The sequence below is a fragment of the Dasypus novemcinctus genome, chromosome 18, assembly GCF_030445035.2.
Source record: "Dasypus novemcinctus isolate mDasNov1 chromosome 18, mDasNov1.1.hap2, whole genome shotgun sequence".
In the NCBI taxonomy this organism is placed as follows: domain Eukaryota; kingdom Metazoa; phylum Chordata; class Mammalia; order Cingulata; family Dasypodidae; genus Dasypus; species Dasypus novemcinctus.
The window spans coordinates 34,647,006-34,664,644 of NC_080690.1; the positions used below are offsets into that span (position 1 = coordinate 34,647,006).

General features: G+C 45.3%; 1 protein-coding gene across 2 annotated transcripts in view; it reads right to left on the bottom strand.

Moving 5' to 3' along the window:
* The window catches only part of GNAO1 (G protein subunit alpha o1), a 184,559-nt gene that overhangs the window by 103,096 nt on the left and 63,824 nt on the right, over positions 1 to 17,639 (bottom strand). The window lies entirely within an intron of this gene.

Genomic DNA, 17,639 nt, shown 5'->3' on the forward strand with positions numbered 1-17,639 from the left:
TGTCTTTGCCAAATGCAGCCTTCTGGGGATGTAACGGCTCACGAAGAGTGGAGGCACTCTGAACTAGATACCCACAGAGCTGACTGCTCCCAGGGCTCTGCTCAGCTGTCACCTCCTCAGACTGTCCTGGCGGGCCCCTTCCCTCCACCAAGCCCTGTTGTCTTTACCTGCCTTGTTTTCCTTTATGATATTTGTCATCACCTGATAGACAGTATTTATTTGTATCCTGTCTGTCTTCCCATAAATCAGTGTGAGCGCCATGAGGGCAGGAACCTTGTCCATCTGGTTCACTGACCACAGTAACCTGAGCCAAGCTTGGCACATAGTAAATGATCAATAAATGCTGACTGAATGAGTGAATGAAATAGGAGACTGCTCAGGACCTCCTCAGCTCTAAAATGGGGACTCTATATATTTAAACTACCTGTGTGAAGGTAAATAGCCTTTACATTGGTGGCCAAGACAGACACTCATCTCCACCTCCACCTCCCGCCATGTCCTCCCCCAGCTGCTACTCCCATCTCCACTTTGAGTGTTGAGCTGTCTTCCCCGGAGGAGCCAGAATCGTTGGCTCTTTTCTTAGTGACATTAACTAGAATCACCCCCATATTCACTGGCATGGGTTCACCCCCCTTTAATCCTAACTTCTTGGTTCTCATAGATTTTCTAAGGGTCAAGCCACATGGCCACCTTGTGTTGTCCACCCCACATCCAGTTCTGGGAAAACCCAAAACTGTTCTTTGAAATCCAACTGTTAAATCCATTGGTTATGTTGCAAAGACATGACAGAGAGTTTAATGGCTTCTGAGCCATGTTTTACAAGGCCTTATGTAGAGACAAGAGCATTCGTTAAATGCAGTAAAAGCCTGCGTGTGAGGCAAATTGGTTCAATGGGTTCAATGTCAATTTTACTGCCTGAATCTAAGTAAATTTCTAGTTTTCCATCTGCCCGATTAGGGCAGCTGCTAGATTGTCCTTTATTCTTCTGTTGACATAATGAAATGGAGGAGATATTCTTATTAGTACATTATGTTTACTATATGGACAATATTATGCTTTGGGGGGCAATTTGCACAGCTTTTTTATTATATTCTGTGGAGAATGAATAAGTGAGGCTGCAGAGCTTTGCTCATCTTGTTCAAATCCTTGGGAAAAGGCCCTCCATGCCTTCCTGCCCACGGTATGCTTGTTCATTATTCATGAACTGCTCATTAGCCTCTGGGTGCATTCTCAAGGACCCAGGATAAAGAGGAAAGACCACTTGAGCCTGCCATCTCTGGCAGACAGCTCACAGACAAGGCATTCATGAGCCTGAGCCCCTAGAACCACCTCCCATTCCGACACCAGGACCGATGAGTCCAAAACGCCTCTGCCATCAGAGCAGACCAGGTGGGGCTGTGACAGTCTGTGGGAGCGCCCCTCTCTGGGTTCCTCCTGGCTCGCTCGCCATACGCTGTGGGGTGCGGTGGTGACTCACTGCAAAATGTGCCTCTGAGCAAGAATGAGCTTTGTAAATGGCAAATGAGGGCTGCAGGGGACATCTGCTGGTTTGGCATGCCCCACTTCTATATTCCCCTCCTTTGGAGACAGAAATTCAGCTTTCCTTTGGGGAACTATTTCTCTTCCCACTTTGGAAAGTTTCCCAACCTGTAGCCTAAGTTCCAAGAGTAAGCCCCTGACCAAGACCTGGCCAGTCAGTGTAGCCCACACCCTTCATCACAGTGATGGGTTCAGGAATAGGCAGAAGACTCAGGTCTGTCTGGAAGCCCCCTTCCTGCTGGGGGCTGTTTACTGTATTAATAATATAGGCCTGGAGCTGCAGAGAACTGCCCATAGAGAAAGCTTGTCTGACAGTGAAGAAGACACATAGGAACGTAGATGAGAAAGTTGTGTGAGCCCCTGGATCCAGCCATGCCTGAAGCTAATATACCCTTAGGCTACTTAGTCCATGAGCCAAAGCTGGTTTCTGTTCTTAGCAACTGGGAGTCTTGATGACTACAGTGATGCTACATAGCCCTCAGAGATTTCTTTGGAAGGACAGCAGCAGGGCACCGGACTAGCAACATAGATTTGCTGATCTCAAAGGGGAAGCCTAGTCACTGCATGACCTCTGAGGGCACTGATGGCTACAACACTGCAGGACAGCACTTGCTCTACCCCTACTGTGGCAGCTGAGCCAGAATGGAGGCAACTTTCTCTTACAGGCATTTCAGACATCAGCTGCTTCCAACAGCAATGCCTTCCCCATCTCCAATTTAAAAAAAAAAGCAGGACCTTCACACCCCTTGCTTCTTTAGACTAAAGGCATAGGCAGCCTGGAAAATGCTTTTCATGGGCTCTGGGGTTTTTTCCTTCTTTTTCTTTTGAATGGGGACTTGTTTTTCTTCCCCCTCTTGCATTAATTGGGCAGGGAAGGACACCAAAACACCAACAACGTCCTGCAGAGACAAGGGCATGGACAGAATCCCCCATTCTTGGGCTCCAACTGCTCTGCTCATAGGGAAGACCTTTCAGGTCTGCCAGAGTCTCTGAAGCCTGCCTTAGATGGGGGACCGTTTTAGGTAAGTGTTTGTTCTGAAACAAACAAAGAGTGCCCTTCTCTGCTCCCTGCTGAGGAAAGTTCAAGACAAATGGTAAATGGTACAGATCAACCAAACAGGTGTTCTTCGGGGAAATCATGATTTCTCATGCCCTTTGGGGTAAATGGTTGTGGTAAAAGTCTGCCAAAAGCAAGTATGAATCCACATTCCTCTCCAGGGCAACTCACGTCTCCCCAAACCCAAGAGCAGTGGCCAGTTGTGGCACTGACTTGCATGGGACAAAGAGGGCTCCAGCTTCACACAGGCGGGCACCTGTAGCCCCACATTCTTCTGGTTCCCTTTGTGTTACCCTTTTGTTGGGCCTTTGAAAAAAGAGAGGAAAGGAGAATTCTAGGTAAGGACCTGTCTTGCCAGAGTAAGAGAAATAAAGCCACAGACACTCACAGCAAAACCCAGGCCCAGCAGTCTTCCTTCCCAGCAGGGGATGTGGCCCAGAAAAGATGCCGGACTCTGTGGGGGTAGATTTAAATAGCCCAGCTGTGGCCTTCTGGGTTTCTCAGTCCAGCCTTTCTTAGGCAGATGGAAGCTCCTCATTAATAACCATCATGGTGTGGTCACAACCCAAAAAAAGAGTCCACAGAAAGCACATTGTGGGCTTCCACATCGATTCCCCTGTCTAGGGATATCTGGGTGGGGCAGTGTGTCCTGGCTCTCAAGGCTAAAGGCGTCCATTCCAGCTGTAGGTGCAGCAGATCCTGCTGAGAGCCAAGCTGTGCTCTCCTGGTGTGTCTGCCATAATGGGGCAACTGTAGGTGGGAGTGGGCTCAGCTGATGGCTCTGTTGCTAAATGGTATGGTCTCCGGGCCTCTGCCAGGGGGCCTGCCTCTAGGCCAGGAGCTGGGAGCTGAGGTCCCAGAGGGTGAAAGAGCAGACACAGGATTTAGAATGCGAATCAAGACCAAAATTGGCTCAGTTTGAAGACAAGCAGTCTGAGGAGGATGGGCCTCTCCTGCTGTCATACTGAGTCTCTCAACTCCATCCAACAACCCTCCTTATTTGGCTTTCAGCACAGACAGAAGGAAAATGCCCCCCTGTGTGTATTGTCCACGTGGCTCAGCCATGCCTGGAGCAGTGAGGTTGGGGTCGAGGGAATAACAATGGCAAACACCTGTTGAAACTTACAGATGCAAGCACTGGGCTAAGGGCTTCCCGGACTTTCCTGCATTTCGTTCTCACAACAACCCTCAGAGGCAGGTTTCTTCTGCCCTCACCTCCCAGCACTCAGTCCTAGTACAAGCTCTGTGAGTATTGGCACTAGCTGCACGTTAAAGCTGAGGAAACCGGCTGCTAACAGGGAAGTCTTTGGGCTCTCCTGAGGTCATAAGGCTAGTAAGTGCAGGTGTTCTCAAGAGCCTGTGCTCACACTCTACCATCAGCCCATGGACCACAGTTTATAAGGGATGCTGATGATCTCAGGCACATGCAGAGGAAGGAGACCAAGCTAGGGAGGAACAAGGCTTCAAAGGAGGAGGGAAAGGCATTTTAAAAAGAGGTCCCAACCAACATTTCTACAGCCACACTGGCCCCTTGATTGTAAATTCTAACCCTCTTTAAAAACCTCTCTAGTGTCATAGCTTAATTCTCATCAAATGAACTAACTGCCTTCCCTGCCCCTTTTGCTGACTACTTAGAGCACTGCATCTGGTCTACCCACCATTCTTGACCTGATGTTCTAGTCCCTTTTGGGTGTGCTAAGAGCTCTCGACTGAGGCCTTGAAAATAGAAGCTAGCTCTGGTTCTTCTTTGTATCCCTGTGTTTATCTCAGGGGCAGGCACATGGTTGCTGAAGGAGTGAACAATGAATAGGATGGAGACAGGGATGGAAGGGAAGGTCCCAACACAGTCATATTTGCTTATTATCTCCATAGCCATCTCTGCAGAAACAACTGTCCTTAGACACTTCTGCACCCACTGAGCTTCAAGCTCCAACATGCATGTTGATCAGGATGGTATGGTGGCAGGGGTGGTTAGGGACCACAAAAGAGGAGGGAGGAGGTAGAGAACACATGCCATTTCCCAGCATCAGAGGTAGGCACAAAGAGGGCTCCCAAGAAGGCCATCCAATTCAGTAAATGTTTACCCAGCACCCACTAAGCGCAAGGTCTGGTGTTTGCCTTGACTGGCGTAGACCATGCTCTCTGAAGAGCAGGTGGCATTTATGTGGCATGAGAGGTTTAGCTGCACACCCTCAGTTCCTCACAGGTTTTCTGAAGCATTACTGCCTATGCCTCCTGCACTGGCTCCAGTATTTTCATGGCTCCAACATAGACATGCTGGTCCTACTGATCACAAAACGTCCTCAGGGCTTTTCCACAGATCATGCAAGAATGTTTAAGCAAATATTCTGCTTCCCAGCATTGTCTGTTTCTAGTCTGGACTGTGACATCCACATCAAGCTGCAGCCTTTCACCAGGGCTCACAAGGCTGGAGCTGCAAGCTCCCCTGGCCAATATCACACTAAACTCCTTCCAGCTTGACTCGTACTCGAGAGCTACAGCCAGTTCTACCCACCTGTCTCCTCAGTGTCCCTCAATCCTGGGAGGGGCTCTGGGACAGGGGAGGGGCTGCCCAGGAGCTGTGAGTCTGGCAGAGCCAGTGCGGGTAAGCAGCTGAGCCTGTGGTAAAGCTGTGGAGTGGCATGGCCCTTGGTCTTCCTGAATGGCCAGACCCAGGACTTGAGGGACTGTATGACTCTCATCAAATTCATGAACAAATGAAGTGAGAGAACTGAGCAAGGCTGTCCCATCCTCAGTCCAGCCCTGCTGCCTCCCACTGCTGAAGGGCTTCCCAATTTGGCAGGAGAGCCACTACCTATACAGTGACAAGTAACCATCCTGCCCTTTCAGGCGTTTCAGGCATTCAAACAGTAGTAACAGTTCCTCCTGATTAAACGTTAACTTGGGGCCAGGCATTTATGTGTAGCATCTCATTTAGTCCCCATGCCAAACTCAGGCATAAGTAACACAGCTGTCCACATTTTACAGATAAGGAAACTGAGGTTTAGGGAGATTAACTAATTGGCCAATGTCTCAAAGCTGGTAAATGGCAGAGCTGGAGATTAGAGCAGAGCCCCCTCCTCCTCAAAATTTCCATCCAGCAGCCCTGGGAGTGGCCCCATTTCACAGGAATGGGGACAACTATGAGAACCAGAGTGACCAACTGACCTGCTGTCATGGAGCAGAGTCCTCCAACTATCCATCTGCAGGCTGGATTTGGGCCAGAGAAATGTGTTTTGTTTGGCTTGCAGTATTTTTTGTTTAAGTTCAGTTTTTTGTTTGTTTGTTTGTTTTGAGCCAACATTTAAAAATCAGAATTCCCACAAAAAGATACTGATTTCTGGCTTCTCTTTCAAAACAATGGGCATGTTGACTGCCTTCTGAGGTGGGACCTGAGTCGAGCTGCCTGCTGTGGACAGCAGGTGTTCTCCAGTGATCCACAGGCCCCATCCGGCCCCACCCCTCAGCCTATTACCTGTGGACTCTGTAGGCAGTGTGGCCCTTCACAGAGCCAGTCTGTGGCATTAGCCACACGTTCCTGGTAGAATGAATGTTTCCAGCATGATGGTGGGGGAAAAGTGCAAAATGAATAGGCAGATTTTTTCCCTCATGCTAATAAAATACGGTCGGTAGCCAGGAATTTGACAGGTCCAATGAATCTGGAACATTTACTTTGAACCACGTCCAAACTTGTAAAACAGGTACAGCTTGCTTCCATCTTTTTATGTAGCCTTACTGGAGGCTACCACACACTCCGAGATGCTGACAAGATGTATGGCCGACCAGAAGCCTCTGCACAGCTGGAAGTTTGGCCATGGTCCATGTCTGCACTTAAGCACTACTTGGTCAGACACACGGAACACTAATGACAATCACGTGGCCTTGGCTGCCGAGAAGTGGCCCAGAAGGGATGGGAAACAAACCTCTTGAGCTAGCCAATACAGAGGCATTTTGCCAACAAGTGGGAAGGGTACCTTTTGCAATGGCTGGCAATGAAGAAGGAATTCAATCTCTAAACAGTGGAATGTCCCAGGGCTCAGGCCTTGGACTGCCTAGTCAATGTCTCCACTTACATATGCACTAGACATTGCCAACCAGATGGGTACTGATCTTCCCTCCAAATCTACTTTCCTGTCAGCCTTCCCCAACCCAGCTAAAGGCAACTATTGCTACTTATGAAAGACTCTGAACATGATATACCTGCTTTCTTTTATGTAAAAGCGAGAAAAAGTGTTAAAGAGCTATCAAAGACATTGTAACAACAAACTCAAGACTCTCGTATTTGTCATAATAAGAACTTTCCTACCATGGGATTCAATGTTATTGAATGCTATGTCTTTGTACCACTGCAAATAGTATTGAAGGTCCATCAGAGGGTACATCACAACTACCAGAGTGAGAACCCTGGAGCATATGGTTTTAGAATATATCTAGTTGTTTAATCTGATTTAAGCAGAGAAAGTGAGAAGGTTGTGGGGGGTTGTGGCCGCTTGGAACTAACCATAAAAACAGTTTGCATAGACAGACAAACAGAGGTGGAGAGGTAAAGGAGAGAAACAGTAGTCTCCTGGGAGCAGCCTCTCCTTGGCATCTCTGGTAGCCTCAGCTGATCCACAGGCAACAGAGAAGATAAGAGATTCTGAGAACATGGCAACCTAAAAGAGATTTTTTTAAAAACATTTATTTATTTATTGCCGCCCCCCTCCAGTTGTCTGCTCTCTGTTCCCATTTGCTGTGTGTTCTTCTGTGACCACTTCTATCCTTATCAATGGCACTGGGAATCTGTGTTTCTTTTTGTTGTGTCATCTTGCTGTGTCAGCTCTCCCTGTGTGCGGCGCCACTCTGGTCAGGCTGCACTTTCTTTCGCACTGGGTGGCTCTCCTTACGGGGCGCACTCCTTGCACGTGGGGCTCCCCTACGTGGGGGACACCCCTGCATGGCACGGCACTCCTTGCGTGCATCAGCACTGTGCATGGGCCAGCTCTACACGGGTCAAGGAGGCTCAGGGTTTGAACCATGGACCCACCATGTGGTAGGCGGACACCCTATTCATTGGGCCAAGTCCGCTTCCCTCTAAAAGAAATTATCATCTATAACTTATCCACCCATCCTGAGTCAGAGAATTGCTGAGGCCTTTGGGTAGGATGGGGAATACATGTGGAGATGAGATGGAAAAACTGGGGTGGGGAATCTCTCCCTTTTACCTGAAGACCAGTTCTGGAGAATTCTGGAGCAAATGCCATAGATACTGGGAAGAGCTTGGGCAGGAGAGACCTGTGGACCTCTAGGGGGTGGGGTATGGTAGTTGGTTAGAAATGAGGGGAAGTAGAAACTGGCTTTCTCCAGGCAAACCCAGGCTCACCTAAGACACCCCTGGCCCAGGGTCAAGAGCAGCTGCACTGCCACCAGCTGTACTAGATGCACCAACAGAAAACAAAGAACACTCACAACATGCTTTAAAGTCCCAGCAGACGATCAGTCAGAACAAACAATGTGCAGGCCCGGTGGAGTAGAGCTGCTCCAGCAGACAGAAGACAACTCAAAGAGAAAACTACATGTGCCCAAAAAGCAATTCAGGGCAAACAGAAAGACCTTCTGCATATTAAAATGTCTTCCCAACTACTGTGAGCAAGTCCCTCATGAGAGATAAATTAGTGGCCTGGAAGACCAAATGCAAAAACTATTTCCAAATATAGAGTAAAAACATAAAGAGATGGAAATCATGAAGGAAGAGATAGAAGAGCCAAAGGATAGATTCAGGAAGATTTGGCTTAAGAATATTGCGAGTTCTAGGAAAAAGAGGACCCAATGGAGGAGAGTCAATAATTAAATAACAAATAGAAGACAATTCTCCTGAGCTGAAAAAATAACCTGAGTCTACAGATAGGCTCACAAAGTTCCAGGAAGAATGAAAAGAAAATATATATATACAGGTTATCCTGACAAAATTCCTCAAGTATTCCAAAACCTTAAAAACTTCCAGATAGACAGAACACATTTTACCCACAAAGAATAAAAATCCAATGACACTGACCTCATCTGAAGCACTACAAGCAAAAAGAGTGAAATGCCTTCTTCAGATTGCTCAGAAAAGAAAACCAAAGCCCCTCAAACAGTATGCCCTGCCAAGAGATTACTCATTTTTCAGGACAAAAGATATTTGTAGATATGCAAGAATTTAGAGTTTATCACCCACACAACCCACCTCTGGAAATTACTTAAAGCAACAAATAAAAGTGCACCAGAACAGAGAACTCAACATGGGAGAAATGAGCAGGTCAGGAAACAATGAGTATGGAAGTTCACTGCACACCTGCTCTCTCCTTTTTCCTCAAAATCTAAATGAAAAGGGGTGGACTCCTTGGGATGTAACTGCTAAATATGGACTCTGAAAATAGAAGAGACATACTACATGTGGAATTCTAAGAAGAGCCAAAAACTAAGTGTTAAATTATCCTAACAAAATCCATGGGTTGGGGAGTAAAACTATTTCAAGGTTTATCTTAAGTTGGGAGTGGGAAGATAATTCTAAAGGTCTCATCCCACTTTCCCAAGTAAGGAAAAGCAGGAGGAAATGGAATATTTTAGAGAAACAATTGTTACTCCTCTTATCTTGTTTTCAAATAATAGAGTAATGTGCTTCTGATTATGAATTAAGTGAAAAAGAATGTAACCTTTAATGAGATGGAAAAGAACTTGCAAATTAACAAGAGAGAAAAATGAAATTCAAGGCAACTACGTCAAACCAGCACAAGCAGGGGAAAAGAAAAACAGAAATAATAACAGAAGGAAATTATAAACATAGCTTAAAATGGATGGAAAAAATATCAAGTTAATGGACCGAACTTCTCATTAAAATACAGAAGATGTTAGATTGGGTTAAAAAATTTTTTAAAAAATAAGGGAAACGGACTTGGCCCAGTGGTTAGGGCGTCCGTCTACCACATGGGAGGTCTGCGGTTCAAACCCGGGGCCTCCTTGACCCATGTGGAGCTGGCCCATGCGCAGTGCTGATGCGCGCGGGGAGTGCCCTGCCACGCAGGGGTGTCCCCTGCGTAGGGGAGCCCCACACACAAGGAGTGTGCCCCCGTAGGGAGAGCCGCCCAGCGCGAAGGAGGGAGCAGCCTGCCGAGGAATGGCGCCGCCCACACTTCCCGTGCCGCTGATGACAACAGAAGCGGACAAAGAAAAAAGACGCAGCAAAAAATAGACACAGAGAACAGACAACGGGGGGGGGGGGGGGGGGGGGGCGGTGCGCGGAATTAAATAAATAAATCTTTTAAAAAATAAAATACAGGAACATGTTCATAAGAAAACTACTTAAAGGTATATGGAAGTGTTGAAAATAGACAGTTAAAACAATATCAGGCGAATGCAAACAGAAGGGAAGTAGGAGTGTCAAAATTAGATGAAGGGGGGAAACGGACTTTGGCCCAGTGGTTAGGGCGTCCGTCTACCACATGGGAGGCCCGCAGTTCAAGCCCCGGGCCTCCTTGACCCGTGTGGAGCTGGCCCATGTGCAGTGCTGATGTGCGCAAGGAGTGCTGTGCCACACAGGGGTGTCCCCGGCGTAGGGGAGCCCCACGCGCAAGGAATGCACCCATAAGGAGAGCCACCCAGCGCAAAGGAGGGAGCAGCCTGCCGAGGAATGGCGCCGCCCACACTTCCCATGCTGCTGACGACAACAGAAGCGGACAAAGAAACAAGATGCAGCAAAAAGACACAGAAAACAGACAACCGGGGGAGGGGAGGGGAATTAAATAAATAAAAATAAATCTTTAAAAAAAAAGTAATGTAACGTCTAAAAAAAAAAAATTAGATGAAGGGGAATTTTATTGAAAAACAATGCAGAGGATAAAGATATTAGTAATGATAAAAGGTATACTTTATGAAGAAGTTATATGTATCATAAATATGTATGCATTAAACAACATAGAAGCTAAATATATAAAGCAAGTATTATTAGAAATGAAAGAAATAAAATTTTAGTGTGAAATCTGAAGTTGCTTATTTCAGAGGTAGACAGATCATATAGGGAAAAATCAATTGACAGGAAGCAGATGTGGCTCAAGCAATTGGTCCTATCTACCATATGGGAAGTCCTGGGTTCATTTCCTGGGGCCTCTTGGTGAAGGTGAGCTGGCCCATGTGGCAAGTTGGCCTGCATGGAGAGCTGGTGCAACAAAAGAGACAAAGGTGAGAGACACAACAAACCAGGGAACAGAGGTAGCTCAAGTGACTGAGTGGTAGCAGAGGTAGCTCAAGCGACTGAGTGCTTCTCTTCCATATTGGAGGTTCCAGGATCGGTTCCCAGGTGCCTCCTAAAGAGAAGACGAGAAGAGAAGGCAAGCAGACACAGAGAGTACACAGCAAATGGACACAGAGAACAGACAGCAAGCACAAAAAACAAAGGGTGGGGGGAAGAGGCAGTGGCTTAATCGACTGGGCTCCTATCTACCATATGGGAGGCCCTGGGTTTGCGTCCCGAGGCATCCTTGTGAAGGCAAGCTGGCCCATGTGCTGCGGGTAGCTGATGGCCTGCATGCTGCAGGGAGCTGAGGGCCCATGTGCTGTGGAGCGCTGGCACATCAAGATGATGCAACAAAGGGAGACTAGCAAACACAGAAGAACGCGTAACGAATCGACACAGAGAGCATACAGCAAGCAAGCCACAAAGCGGTGGTGGTGGGAGGGAGGAGGCAACAAAAAAAAACATTACTTACATTGTAAAAAACAAAACAAAACATGGGGCAGGGGAATGGATGAAATAAATCTTCAAAAAAAAATCAATGGACATATGGAGAAAATAAATAATATAATTATTTGAATTACTAAATATATGTAGGAACTTACATTCCTTGAATATTTAATAGACTATTTTTAGGAACCTGGATCATCTACAAAAATTGATAATGTATTAGGTCATGGAGATAAACCTTAATGAATTTTACAAAGGAAAGCTTTTAAGACCACAATCAATAAAATTAGAAATAAAAAATTCAAAAGACAAGAAAAATTTACTTAGAAATTAAGAAACCCATTCGTAGATAAATCTAGAATTAAAGAGGAAATCAGGGGAAACGGACTTTGGCCCAGTGGTTAGGGCGTCCGTCTACCACATGGGAGGTCCGCGGTTCAAGCCCCGGGCCTCCTTGACCCGTGTGGAGCTGGCCCATGCGCAGTGCTGATGCGCGCAAGGAGTGCCCTGCCACACAGGGGTGTCCCCCGCGTAGGGGAGCCCCACGCGCAAGGAGTGCACCCATAAGGAGAGCCGCCCAGCGCGAAGGAGGGAGCAGCCTGTTGAGGAATGGCGCCGTCCACACTTCCCGGGCCCACACTTCCCGTGCCGCTGACGACAACAGGAGCGGACAAAGAAACAAGACGCAGCAAAAAGACACAGAAAACAGACAACCGGGGGAGGGGAAGGGAATTAAATAAATAAAAATAAATCTTTAAAAAAAAAAAAAAAAAGAGGAAATCAAAAGGGAAATTACAAACTATCTAGAAAGCAATAAAAAGCGCATTTCATACCATCTCATGGACAGAGTAAAAGTTACTCTCACAGGAAATTTAAAGCCCTATGACTAAAGAAAAAAATATGGAAAATTAAAGGAACTTAGCTTTCCTCTTAAGAAATTACAAAAAGAACAAACCATAGCAAAAGAGCCTATGATTATAAACAAAGATAAAAGCTGAAATTAATAAGATTGAAAAGAAGTAGAAAATAAAACTCAAAAGCTATTCAATAAAATAAAACCTGAGTGTGGCTGATTAAGGGAAAAGAGCAAAAGTACAAAGATTAGACGTAAGAAAGGAGACCCAACCACAGGAGCAAAATGAACAGTCATAAGAGAACATCACATGCAGCCCCATGGCCTCAGGCCTGAAAATCTGATGATTCCTTAGTGCCAAACATAAATGACCAAAACTGACCAAACAAGAAGAGAAACACTTGAATAGACCGATTATTATAGAAAAAATCGGAAAGGTGATTGAGGATCTACCACTGAAAATGGCACTAGGACCAGATAGATTCAGTGAATTTTATCCAACCTTTATGTAACAGATAATTTCAATATTATTTCAAGAATTCTAGATCATAGAAAAAGTTAGAGAATTCCCCCAGTTAATACTATGAAGCCACCATAACTTTAAATATTAAAAGCTGCAGACAACAGCAGAAGAAAGAAAACTATAAAAGTCTCATTTTTGATAAAAAAAATACTTTAAAAAAATTATGCTATAACTAAACCTGTTCATTCCAAGAATGTGAGGTAGTTCAACAGCATGATCCACAACTACCACAAAATAAAGGGGGAAGGTCATATGGTCATATCAATAGATGCTGAAAGGCATTTGGTAAAATTTAGACCATTTCTAATATAAATCAGGAATAGAAGCTTATTACTTAACATAAAATTAAAACTATTTAGAAAAACCCAACAGCAAATATGATTGAAAAGAGTGACATTTAAAACCATTTCAATTAAAATCTAGGGTTCCTCAGAAAGTTAAGATAGAATTACCAAATGACCTGGCACTCCCATTTCTTGGTATATACTCAAAACAATTGAAGGAGGGACTCAGACAGATATTTGTACACCAATGTTTGTAGCAGCATATTCATAATATCCCAAAGATGGAAGCAGCCCAAGGGTCCATCAACAGAAGAATGGATAAACAAAATGTGGTATATACACACATGAATATTATTTGGCTGTAAAAAGGAATGACGTTCTGATGCATGCTACAACAGGGATGAACCTTGAAGATACCACGTTGAGTGAACTAGGCCAGACACCAAAAGACAAATAATGTATGATTTTGCTTATAGGAAATACCTATAATAAGGAAATTTCATGGAGACAAATAATAGAGTAAAGGTTACCAGGGGCTGGAGGGAGGAGCGGGATTTATTGCTTAATGGGTACAGAAAAAGTTGGGGTAATGGATGTTGGAGGTGGTAGCACAATATTGTGAATATCATGAATACCACAGAATTGTGCACTGGAAAGTAGTTAAAATAGGAAATTTTGAGTTGTATATATGCTATTACCATAAAATGTTAAATCTAGAGTTAGATAGGGATGACAGCAATCACCATTATTATTTATTATGATCTATTACTACTAGCTAATGTAGTGAAGCAAGAAAACAAAATCACCTGTAGTAAAACAAGAGATATAATAACCTTTTTGATGATATTTGACTATCCAGAAAACCTCAAAAAATTGTTAAAGAAGACTATTATAACTAAAAAGAGCATTGGTAAGATGATTGGATCCATGACAAATATTCAAAAATTAATATATTTCCCCTAGCAATCAGCATCTAAAAAAGGAAATAAAGAAAATATTCATTTCACAATGACAAAATTATACAATTTTATCTAGGAATATATACAAGAAACTTATGGAACATACATGAAGAAAACTATAAAAATCTTAGTGCCCAGCAATTATATACCCTTCTAGGTATACACCCGGAAGAAATATGTACATATGTTCACCAAAAGCTCTGTATAAGAATGTTTCTAGCAGCACTATTCATAATAGTTCAAAACTAGAAGTCATTCCAAAGTCAATCAACAGGAAAGAGTGGAGAAGCATGTAGAATATTATACAGCAACGAGAAGAAATACTTGTGACTATACACAATATGGATCAAACCTGAATGCTGAGCAAGAGAGAGAGACAAGAGAGTACTCACTGCACAATTCCACTGATAAAAAAAAAACGAAAACAGGCAAGACTAACCTATGCTGTTGGAAGGCAGGATAGTGGTCCCTTGTGGGGGCAATGACAAAAAGAGAGCAATGCCGGCCATATTCTATCTCTCTGGCTGCTGACTATCCAGGTCTGTTTGCTCTGTGGAATTCATCGAGATGTGCATTAGGATCTGTGTGTGTGTGTGTGTGTGTGTGTGTGTGTGTGTGTGTATATATATATTTTAAGAAGTCCTAGTGAAGAATCGGCTCTTAAGAAAAGTTCTTGAATGAGAGTACTTAACATTATTTTTTTAAATGTCAATTATGCCCAAATATGTATTAAAATTTAATATAAATTTTAATTAGAATGTCAACTTTTTTTTTTTTAATTACAAGCTCAATCACAGGAAGTCTTGACTTCTTTCTCCCACTTCCAGTCTAGGGAGGAGGCAGAGGCTCAAGGCTGGGTCCTCTGTGCCCCTCAGCCACCCACACATCCTCCAACTCTGCTTTCCTGAGGGATAGAATATGTGGCTCGTTAGATCAGAGCCTGGCCTTGGGTGCCTGCCGTGGGTGTCCATACCACCTAGTGGGGGCTGGAATTGAGAGGAATCAGCAAGGTAACACATAGCACAGTGTCAGACCTAGCAAGGTGGTCTAGAGAGAGTGCCCGTTCACCCACCAACACCAAATGGTTGAAAAGCATGCTCAGGATCTTCCCCGCTGGATATAAAACATATTTTCATCTCTCAGATTCACTTCTAGCTTGTTTTAAGTTTCTCAAGCAAGTACGCTTGAGTTACAGTTCTCTTATTCAACCTTCAGGAGAAAAGACAGTGGTTCTCTTCTTCCCGTTTTCCAGTTGAAAAACCCAGCAGCTTAGAAAGGTAACGTGACCTGCTTGAGGTTACATGAGAGCAAGCAAACAGTGGTGCCACGGCTCCAACCCAGATCTTCTGACTCGGCATCATCTCAGCTTCCTTCCTGCTAATCTCTCTGATAAGCCCGAGTGGCAGGACACATCACATGTTCCTGCGGATGAGCTGGGGAAGGGTGGGAGTGACGGGCCCTGGCGCCAGACCCAGGGTCCCGCAGGAAGCCTCTCCATGCATGCCGGCTGGAACCAGGGCCGGGCTAGAGGAGCCCAAGGGGGGTTGCTGCTGTTCCCTGTTCAAACTCTTGGCTGCTATCTAGTCAGACACCCAGAGGTCAGGTGAGAGCAACTCCCCAGCTGGAATCTTGGCAGGAGGCAAGTATGTCGGCCGGCCCATCAGCCCTAAGCCTCAAGGCAGCCTCAGAATCTGGCTCCAGCATGGACTCTGGGCCTGTGAGCTGAGGGACAGCAGGCCAGGGCATACCAAGGCAGCAGGACATCTTTCTCCTCAGAGGACATGGTCTACCCAACTGTCCCAAAGAAGGTCCAGCAGGAAGAAAGGAGTGGAGGGGACCTGCCAGTCCCCTTGAGTGTTCCTGATGAGGGGCATAGGTGAGCTGCTCCTTCTGACGATTCAGCAAGGCTATGGCTCTTCAGAGCGGGTGGGTGCCAGAAGAGATACCCCCAAACCCCTGGCAATACAGAATGGAAAAAGCGAATGGCTTCAGTAAGTGAACTCATGGAGGGATTACTCTGTGCCAGACATTGCTTGTGGTTTACATATACCATCTCATTGCATCCTCACAGCAATCCTTTAAGGAAGGTACTATCACTATCCCCATGTTTTAGAGGAGGAAATTGAGACTGAGAGGTTAAATCACTTGTTCAAGGTCATGCAGGTATTAGGTGGCAGAGCCGAGTTTTGGGGAGACTCCCAAGCTTGTGCTTGAAAATTACCAAGACACTAGAGTTTCTGCCCAAGGGTATTCCCTCCAGGGCTGGCCCTGCTTTCCTTAACGCCTAGCACTGCTGCCAAGGTTGCCCAAAGCAGCACAGGAGTCATGGCCTCCTGGTCGTTGTTGGAGAAGGTACTGCCCAGCAGCCTGGCATCTGGGGGCCAGCCTTGGGGACTTGAAATCAGAAGGCCTGGGCTCATGAGGCTGTCCCACCCTGTACAGTTATTGTTCTGCCACCCTGAGAGTAATAACCAATAAGGACACAATATAGTACTTGTAATTGAACTTGCACTTTCATATATGTTCTCAACTAATCATAAACCCAAATTTCTAACCCAACCACTCATTTGATGCAGGAAGTCACTCTACTCTTTCCCTCTGCTTTGGGGGTATGGGTTGATTTCTTATCCTTCCTGTAATTTCTGCCCATTGCTCCTTCTTCTGTGGGAACAAGTCTAATTTGTTGTCCTTGTGACAAGGTCTCAGAGGACTGGAGATAATAGCTGGTGCCTTCTGGCTTGATGCCTTCTGGTTCTGACTAGGCCCCAGAAAACACAAACACTCAGAATAACCTAACAGAAGTGCTTTAGCATCCACTCTGGGGCCACCTATTTATCAGAGAAAATGGCAGCCTGGCTGGCTGACAGGAGTTGAGTTCAGGATGAGGATGGGGAGGAAAAGCAGGCATTCCCACTAGGCACTGATGACTCCTGCAGGGAAAAGCTGAGTGTACCAAACCTTAGAGCAGATTCAGTGCCTGTCACATGACCTGCAGAACCATTAGCTGGCAACAGTTTGAGAGTTGGCAAAGGGAGGGCAAAGCTGGGGAGCATGGGGATAATGAGGGTCTGGGCCAGAGGCAAGCTCTTCTTTACAAAGGAGGCTGTTAGGAAAATCTAGACTCGTACTTGACCACCTGGGGCTCCAGATTACAACCCTTTTTCTCAGGACCCATCTCAGCAGAAGGGGAAAATATTTGCTGACTATTTTGTAAAAGTTAATTAGCTGTTATTAAAACATGCCCTTGAGCTTAATGATGTTCTTTATTTTACCATTTACATATCGCAAGCCTTCAAGAGATGGTAACTCCTTGAGCTGACTCTTCAATTTGATTTCATTTGTGCAGTTATAAGAACTTCTCTCTTCAAATATGCATGCAGATTCACAGTGAGCTATAAATGTCCTGGGCAGTTTTATTGGCAAAGTGGGCAAGAGCACTGAACTTGGGGTGAGAAGACCTGAGATCAAAGGCTGGATCCCCCATTACTATCTAGATGATCCTATATAAATCATTTAACTCCTCTGACCCTCAGCGTCCTCATCTACAAAATGGGATAAGAATTCCCATCCACCCTCCTTTATAAGGCTATTATAAAGACTGAGATAAGAGATATCAAAAACAAAATATTCGCTATTTCTTGGATTTGGAAGAACCTTGGACTGGATATATGTGGCTTGGGGCTACCTACCAGGTGTCCATTCTTTCAGCTTTTTGCCAGTGTCAGG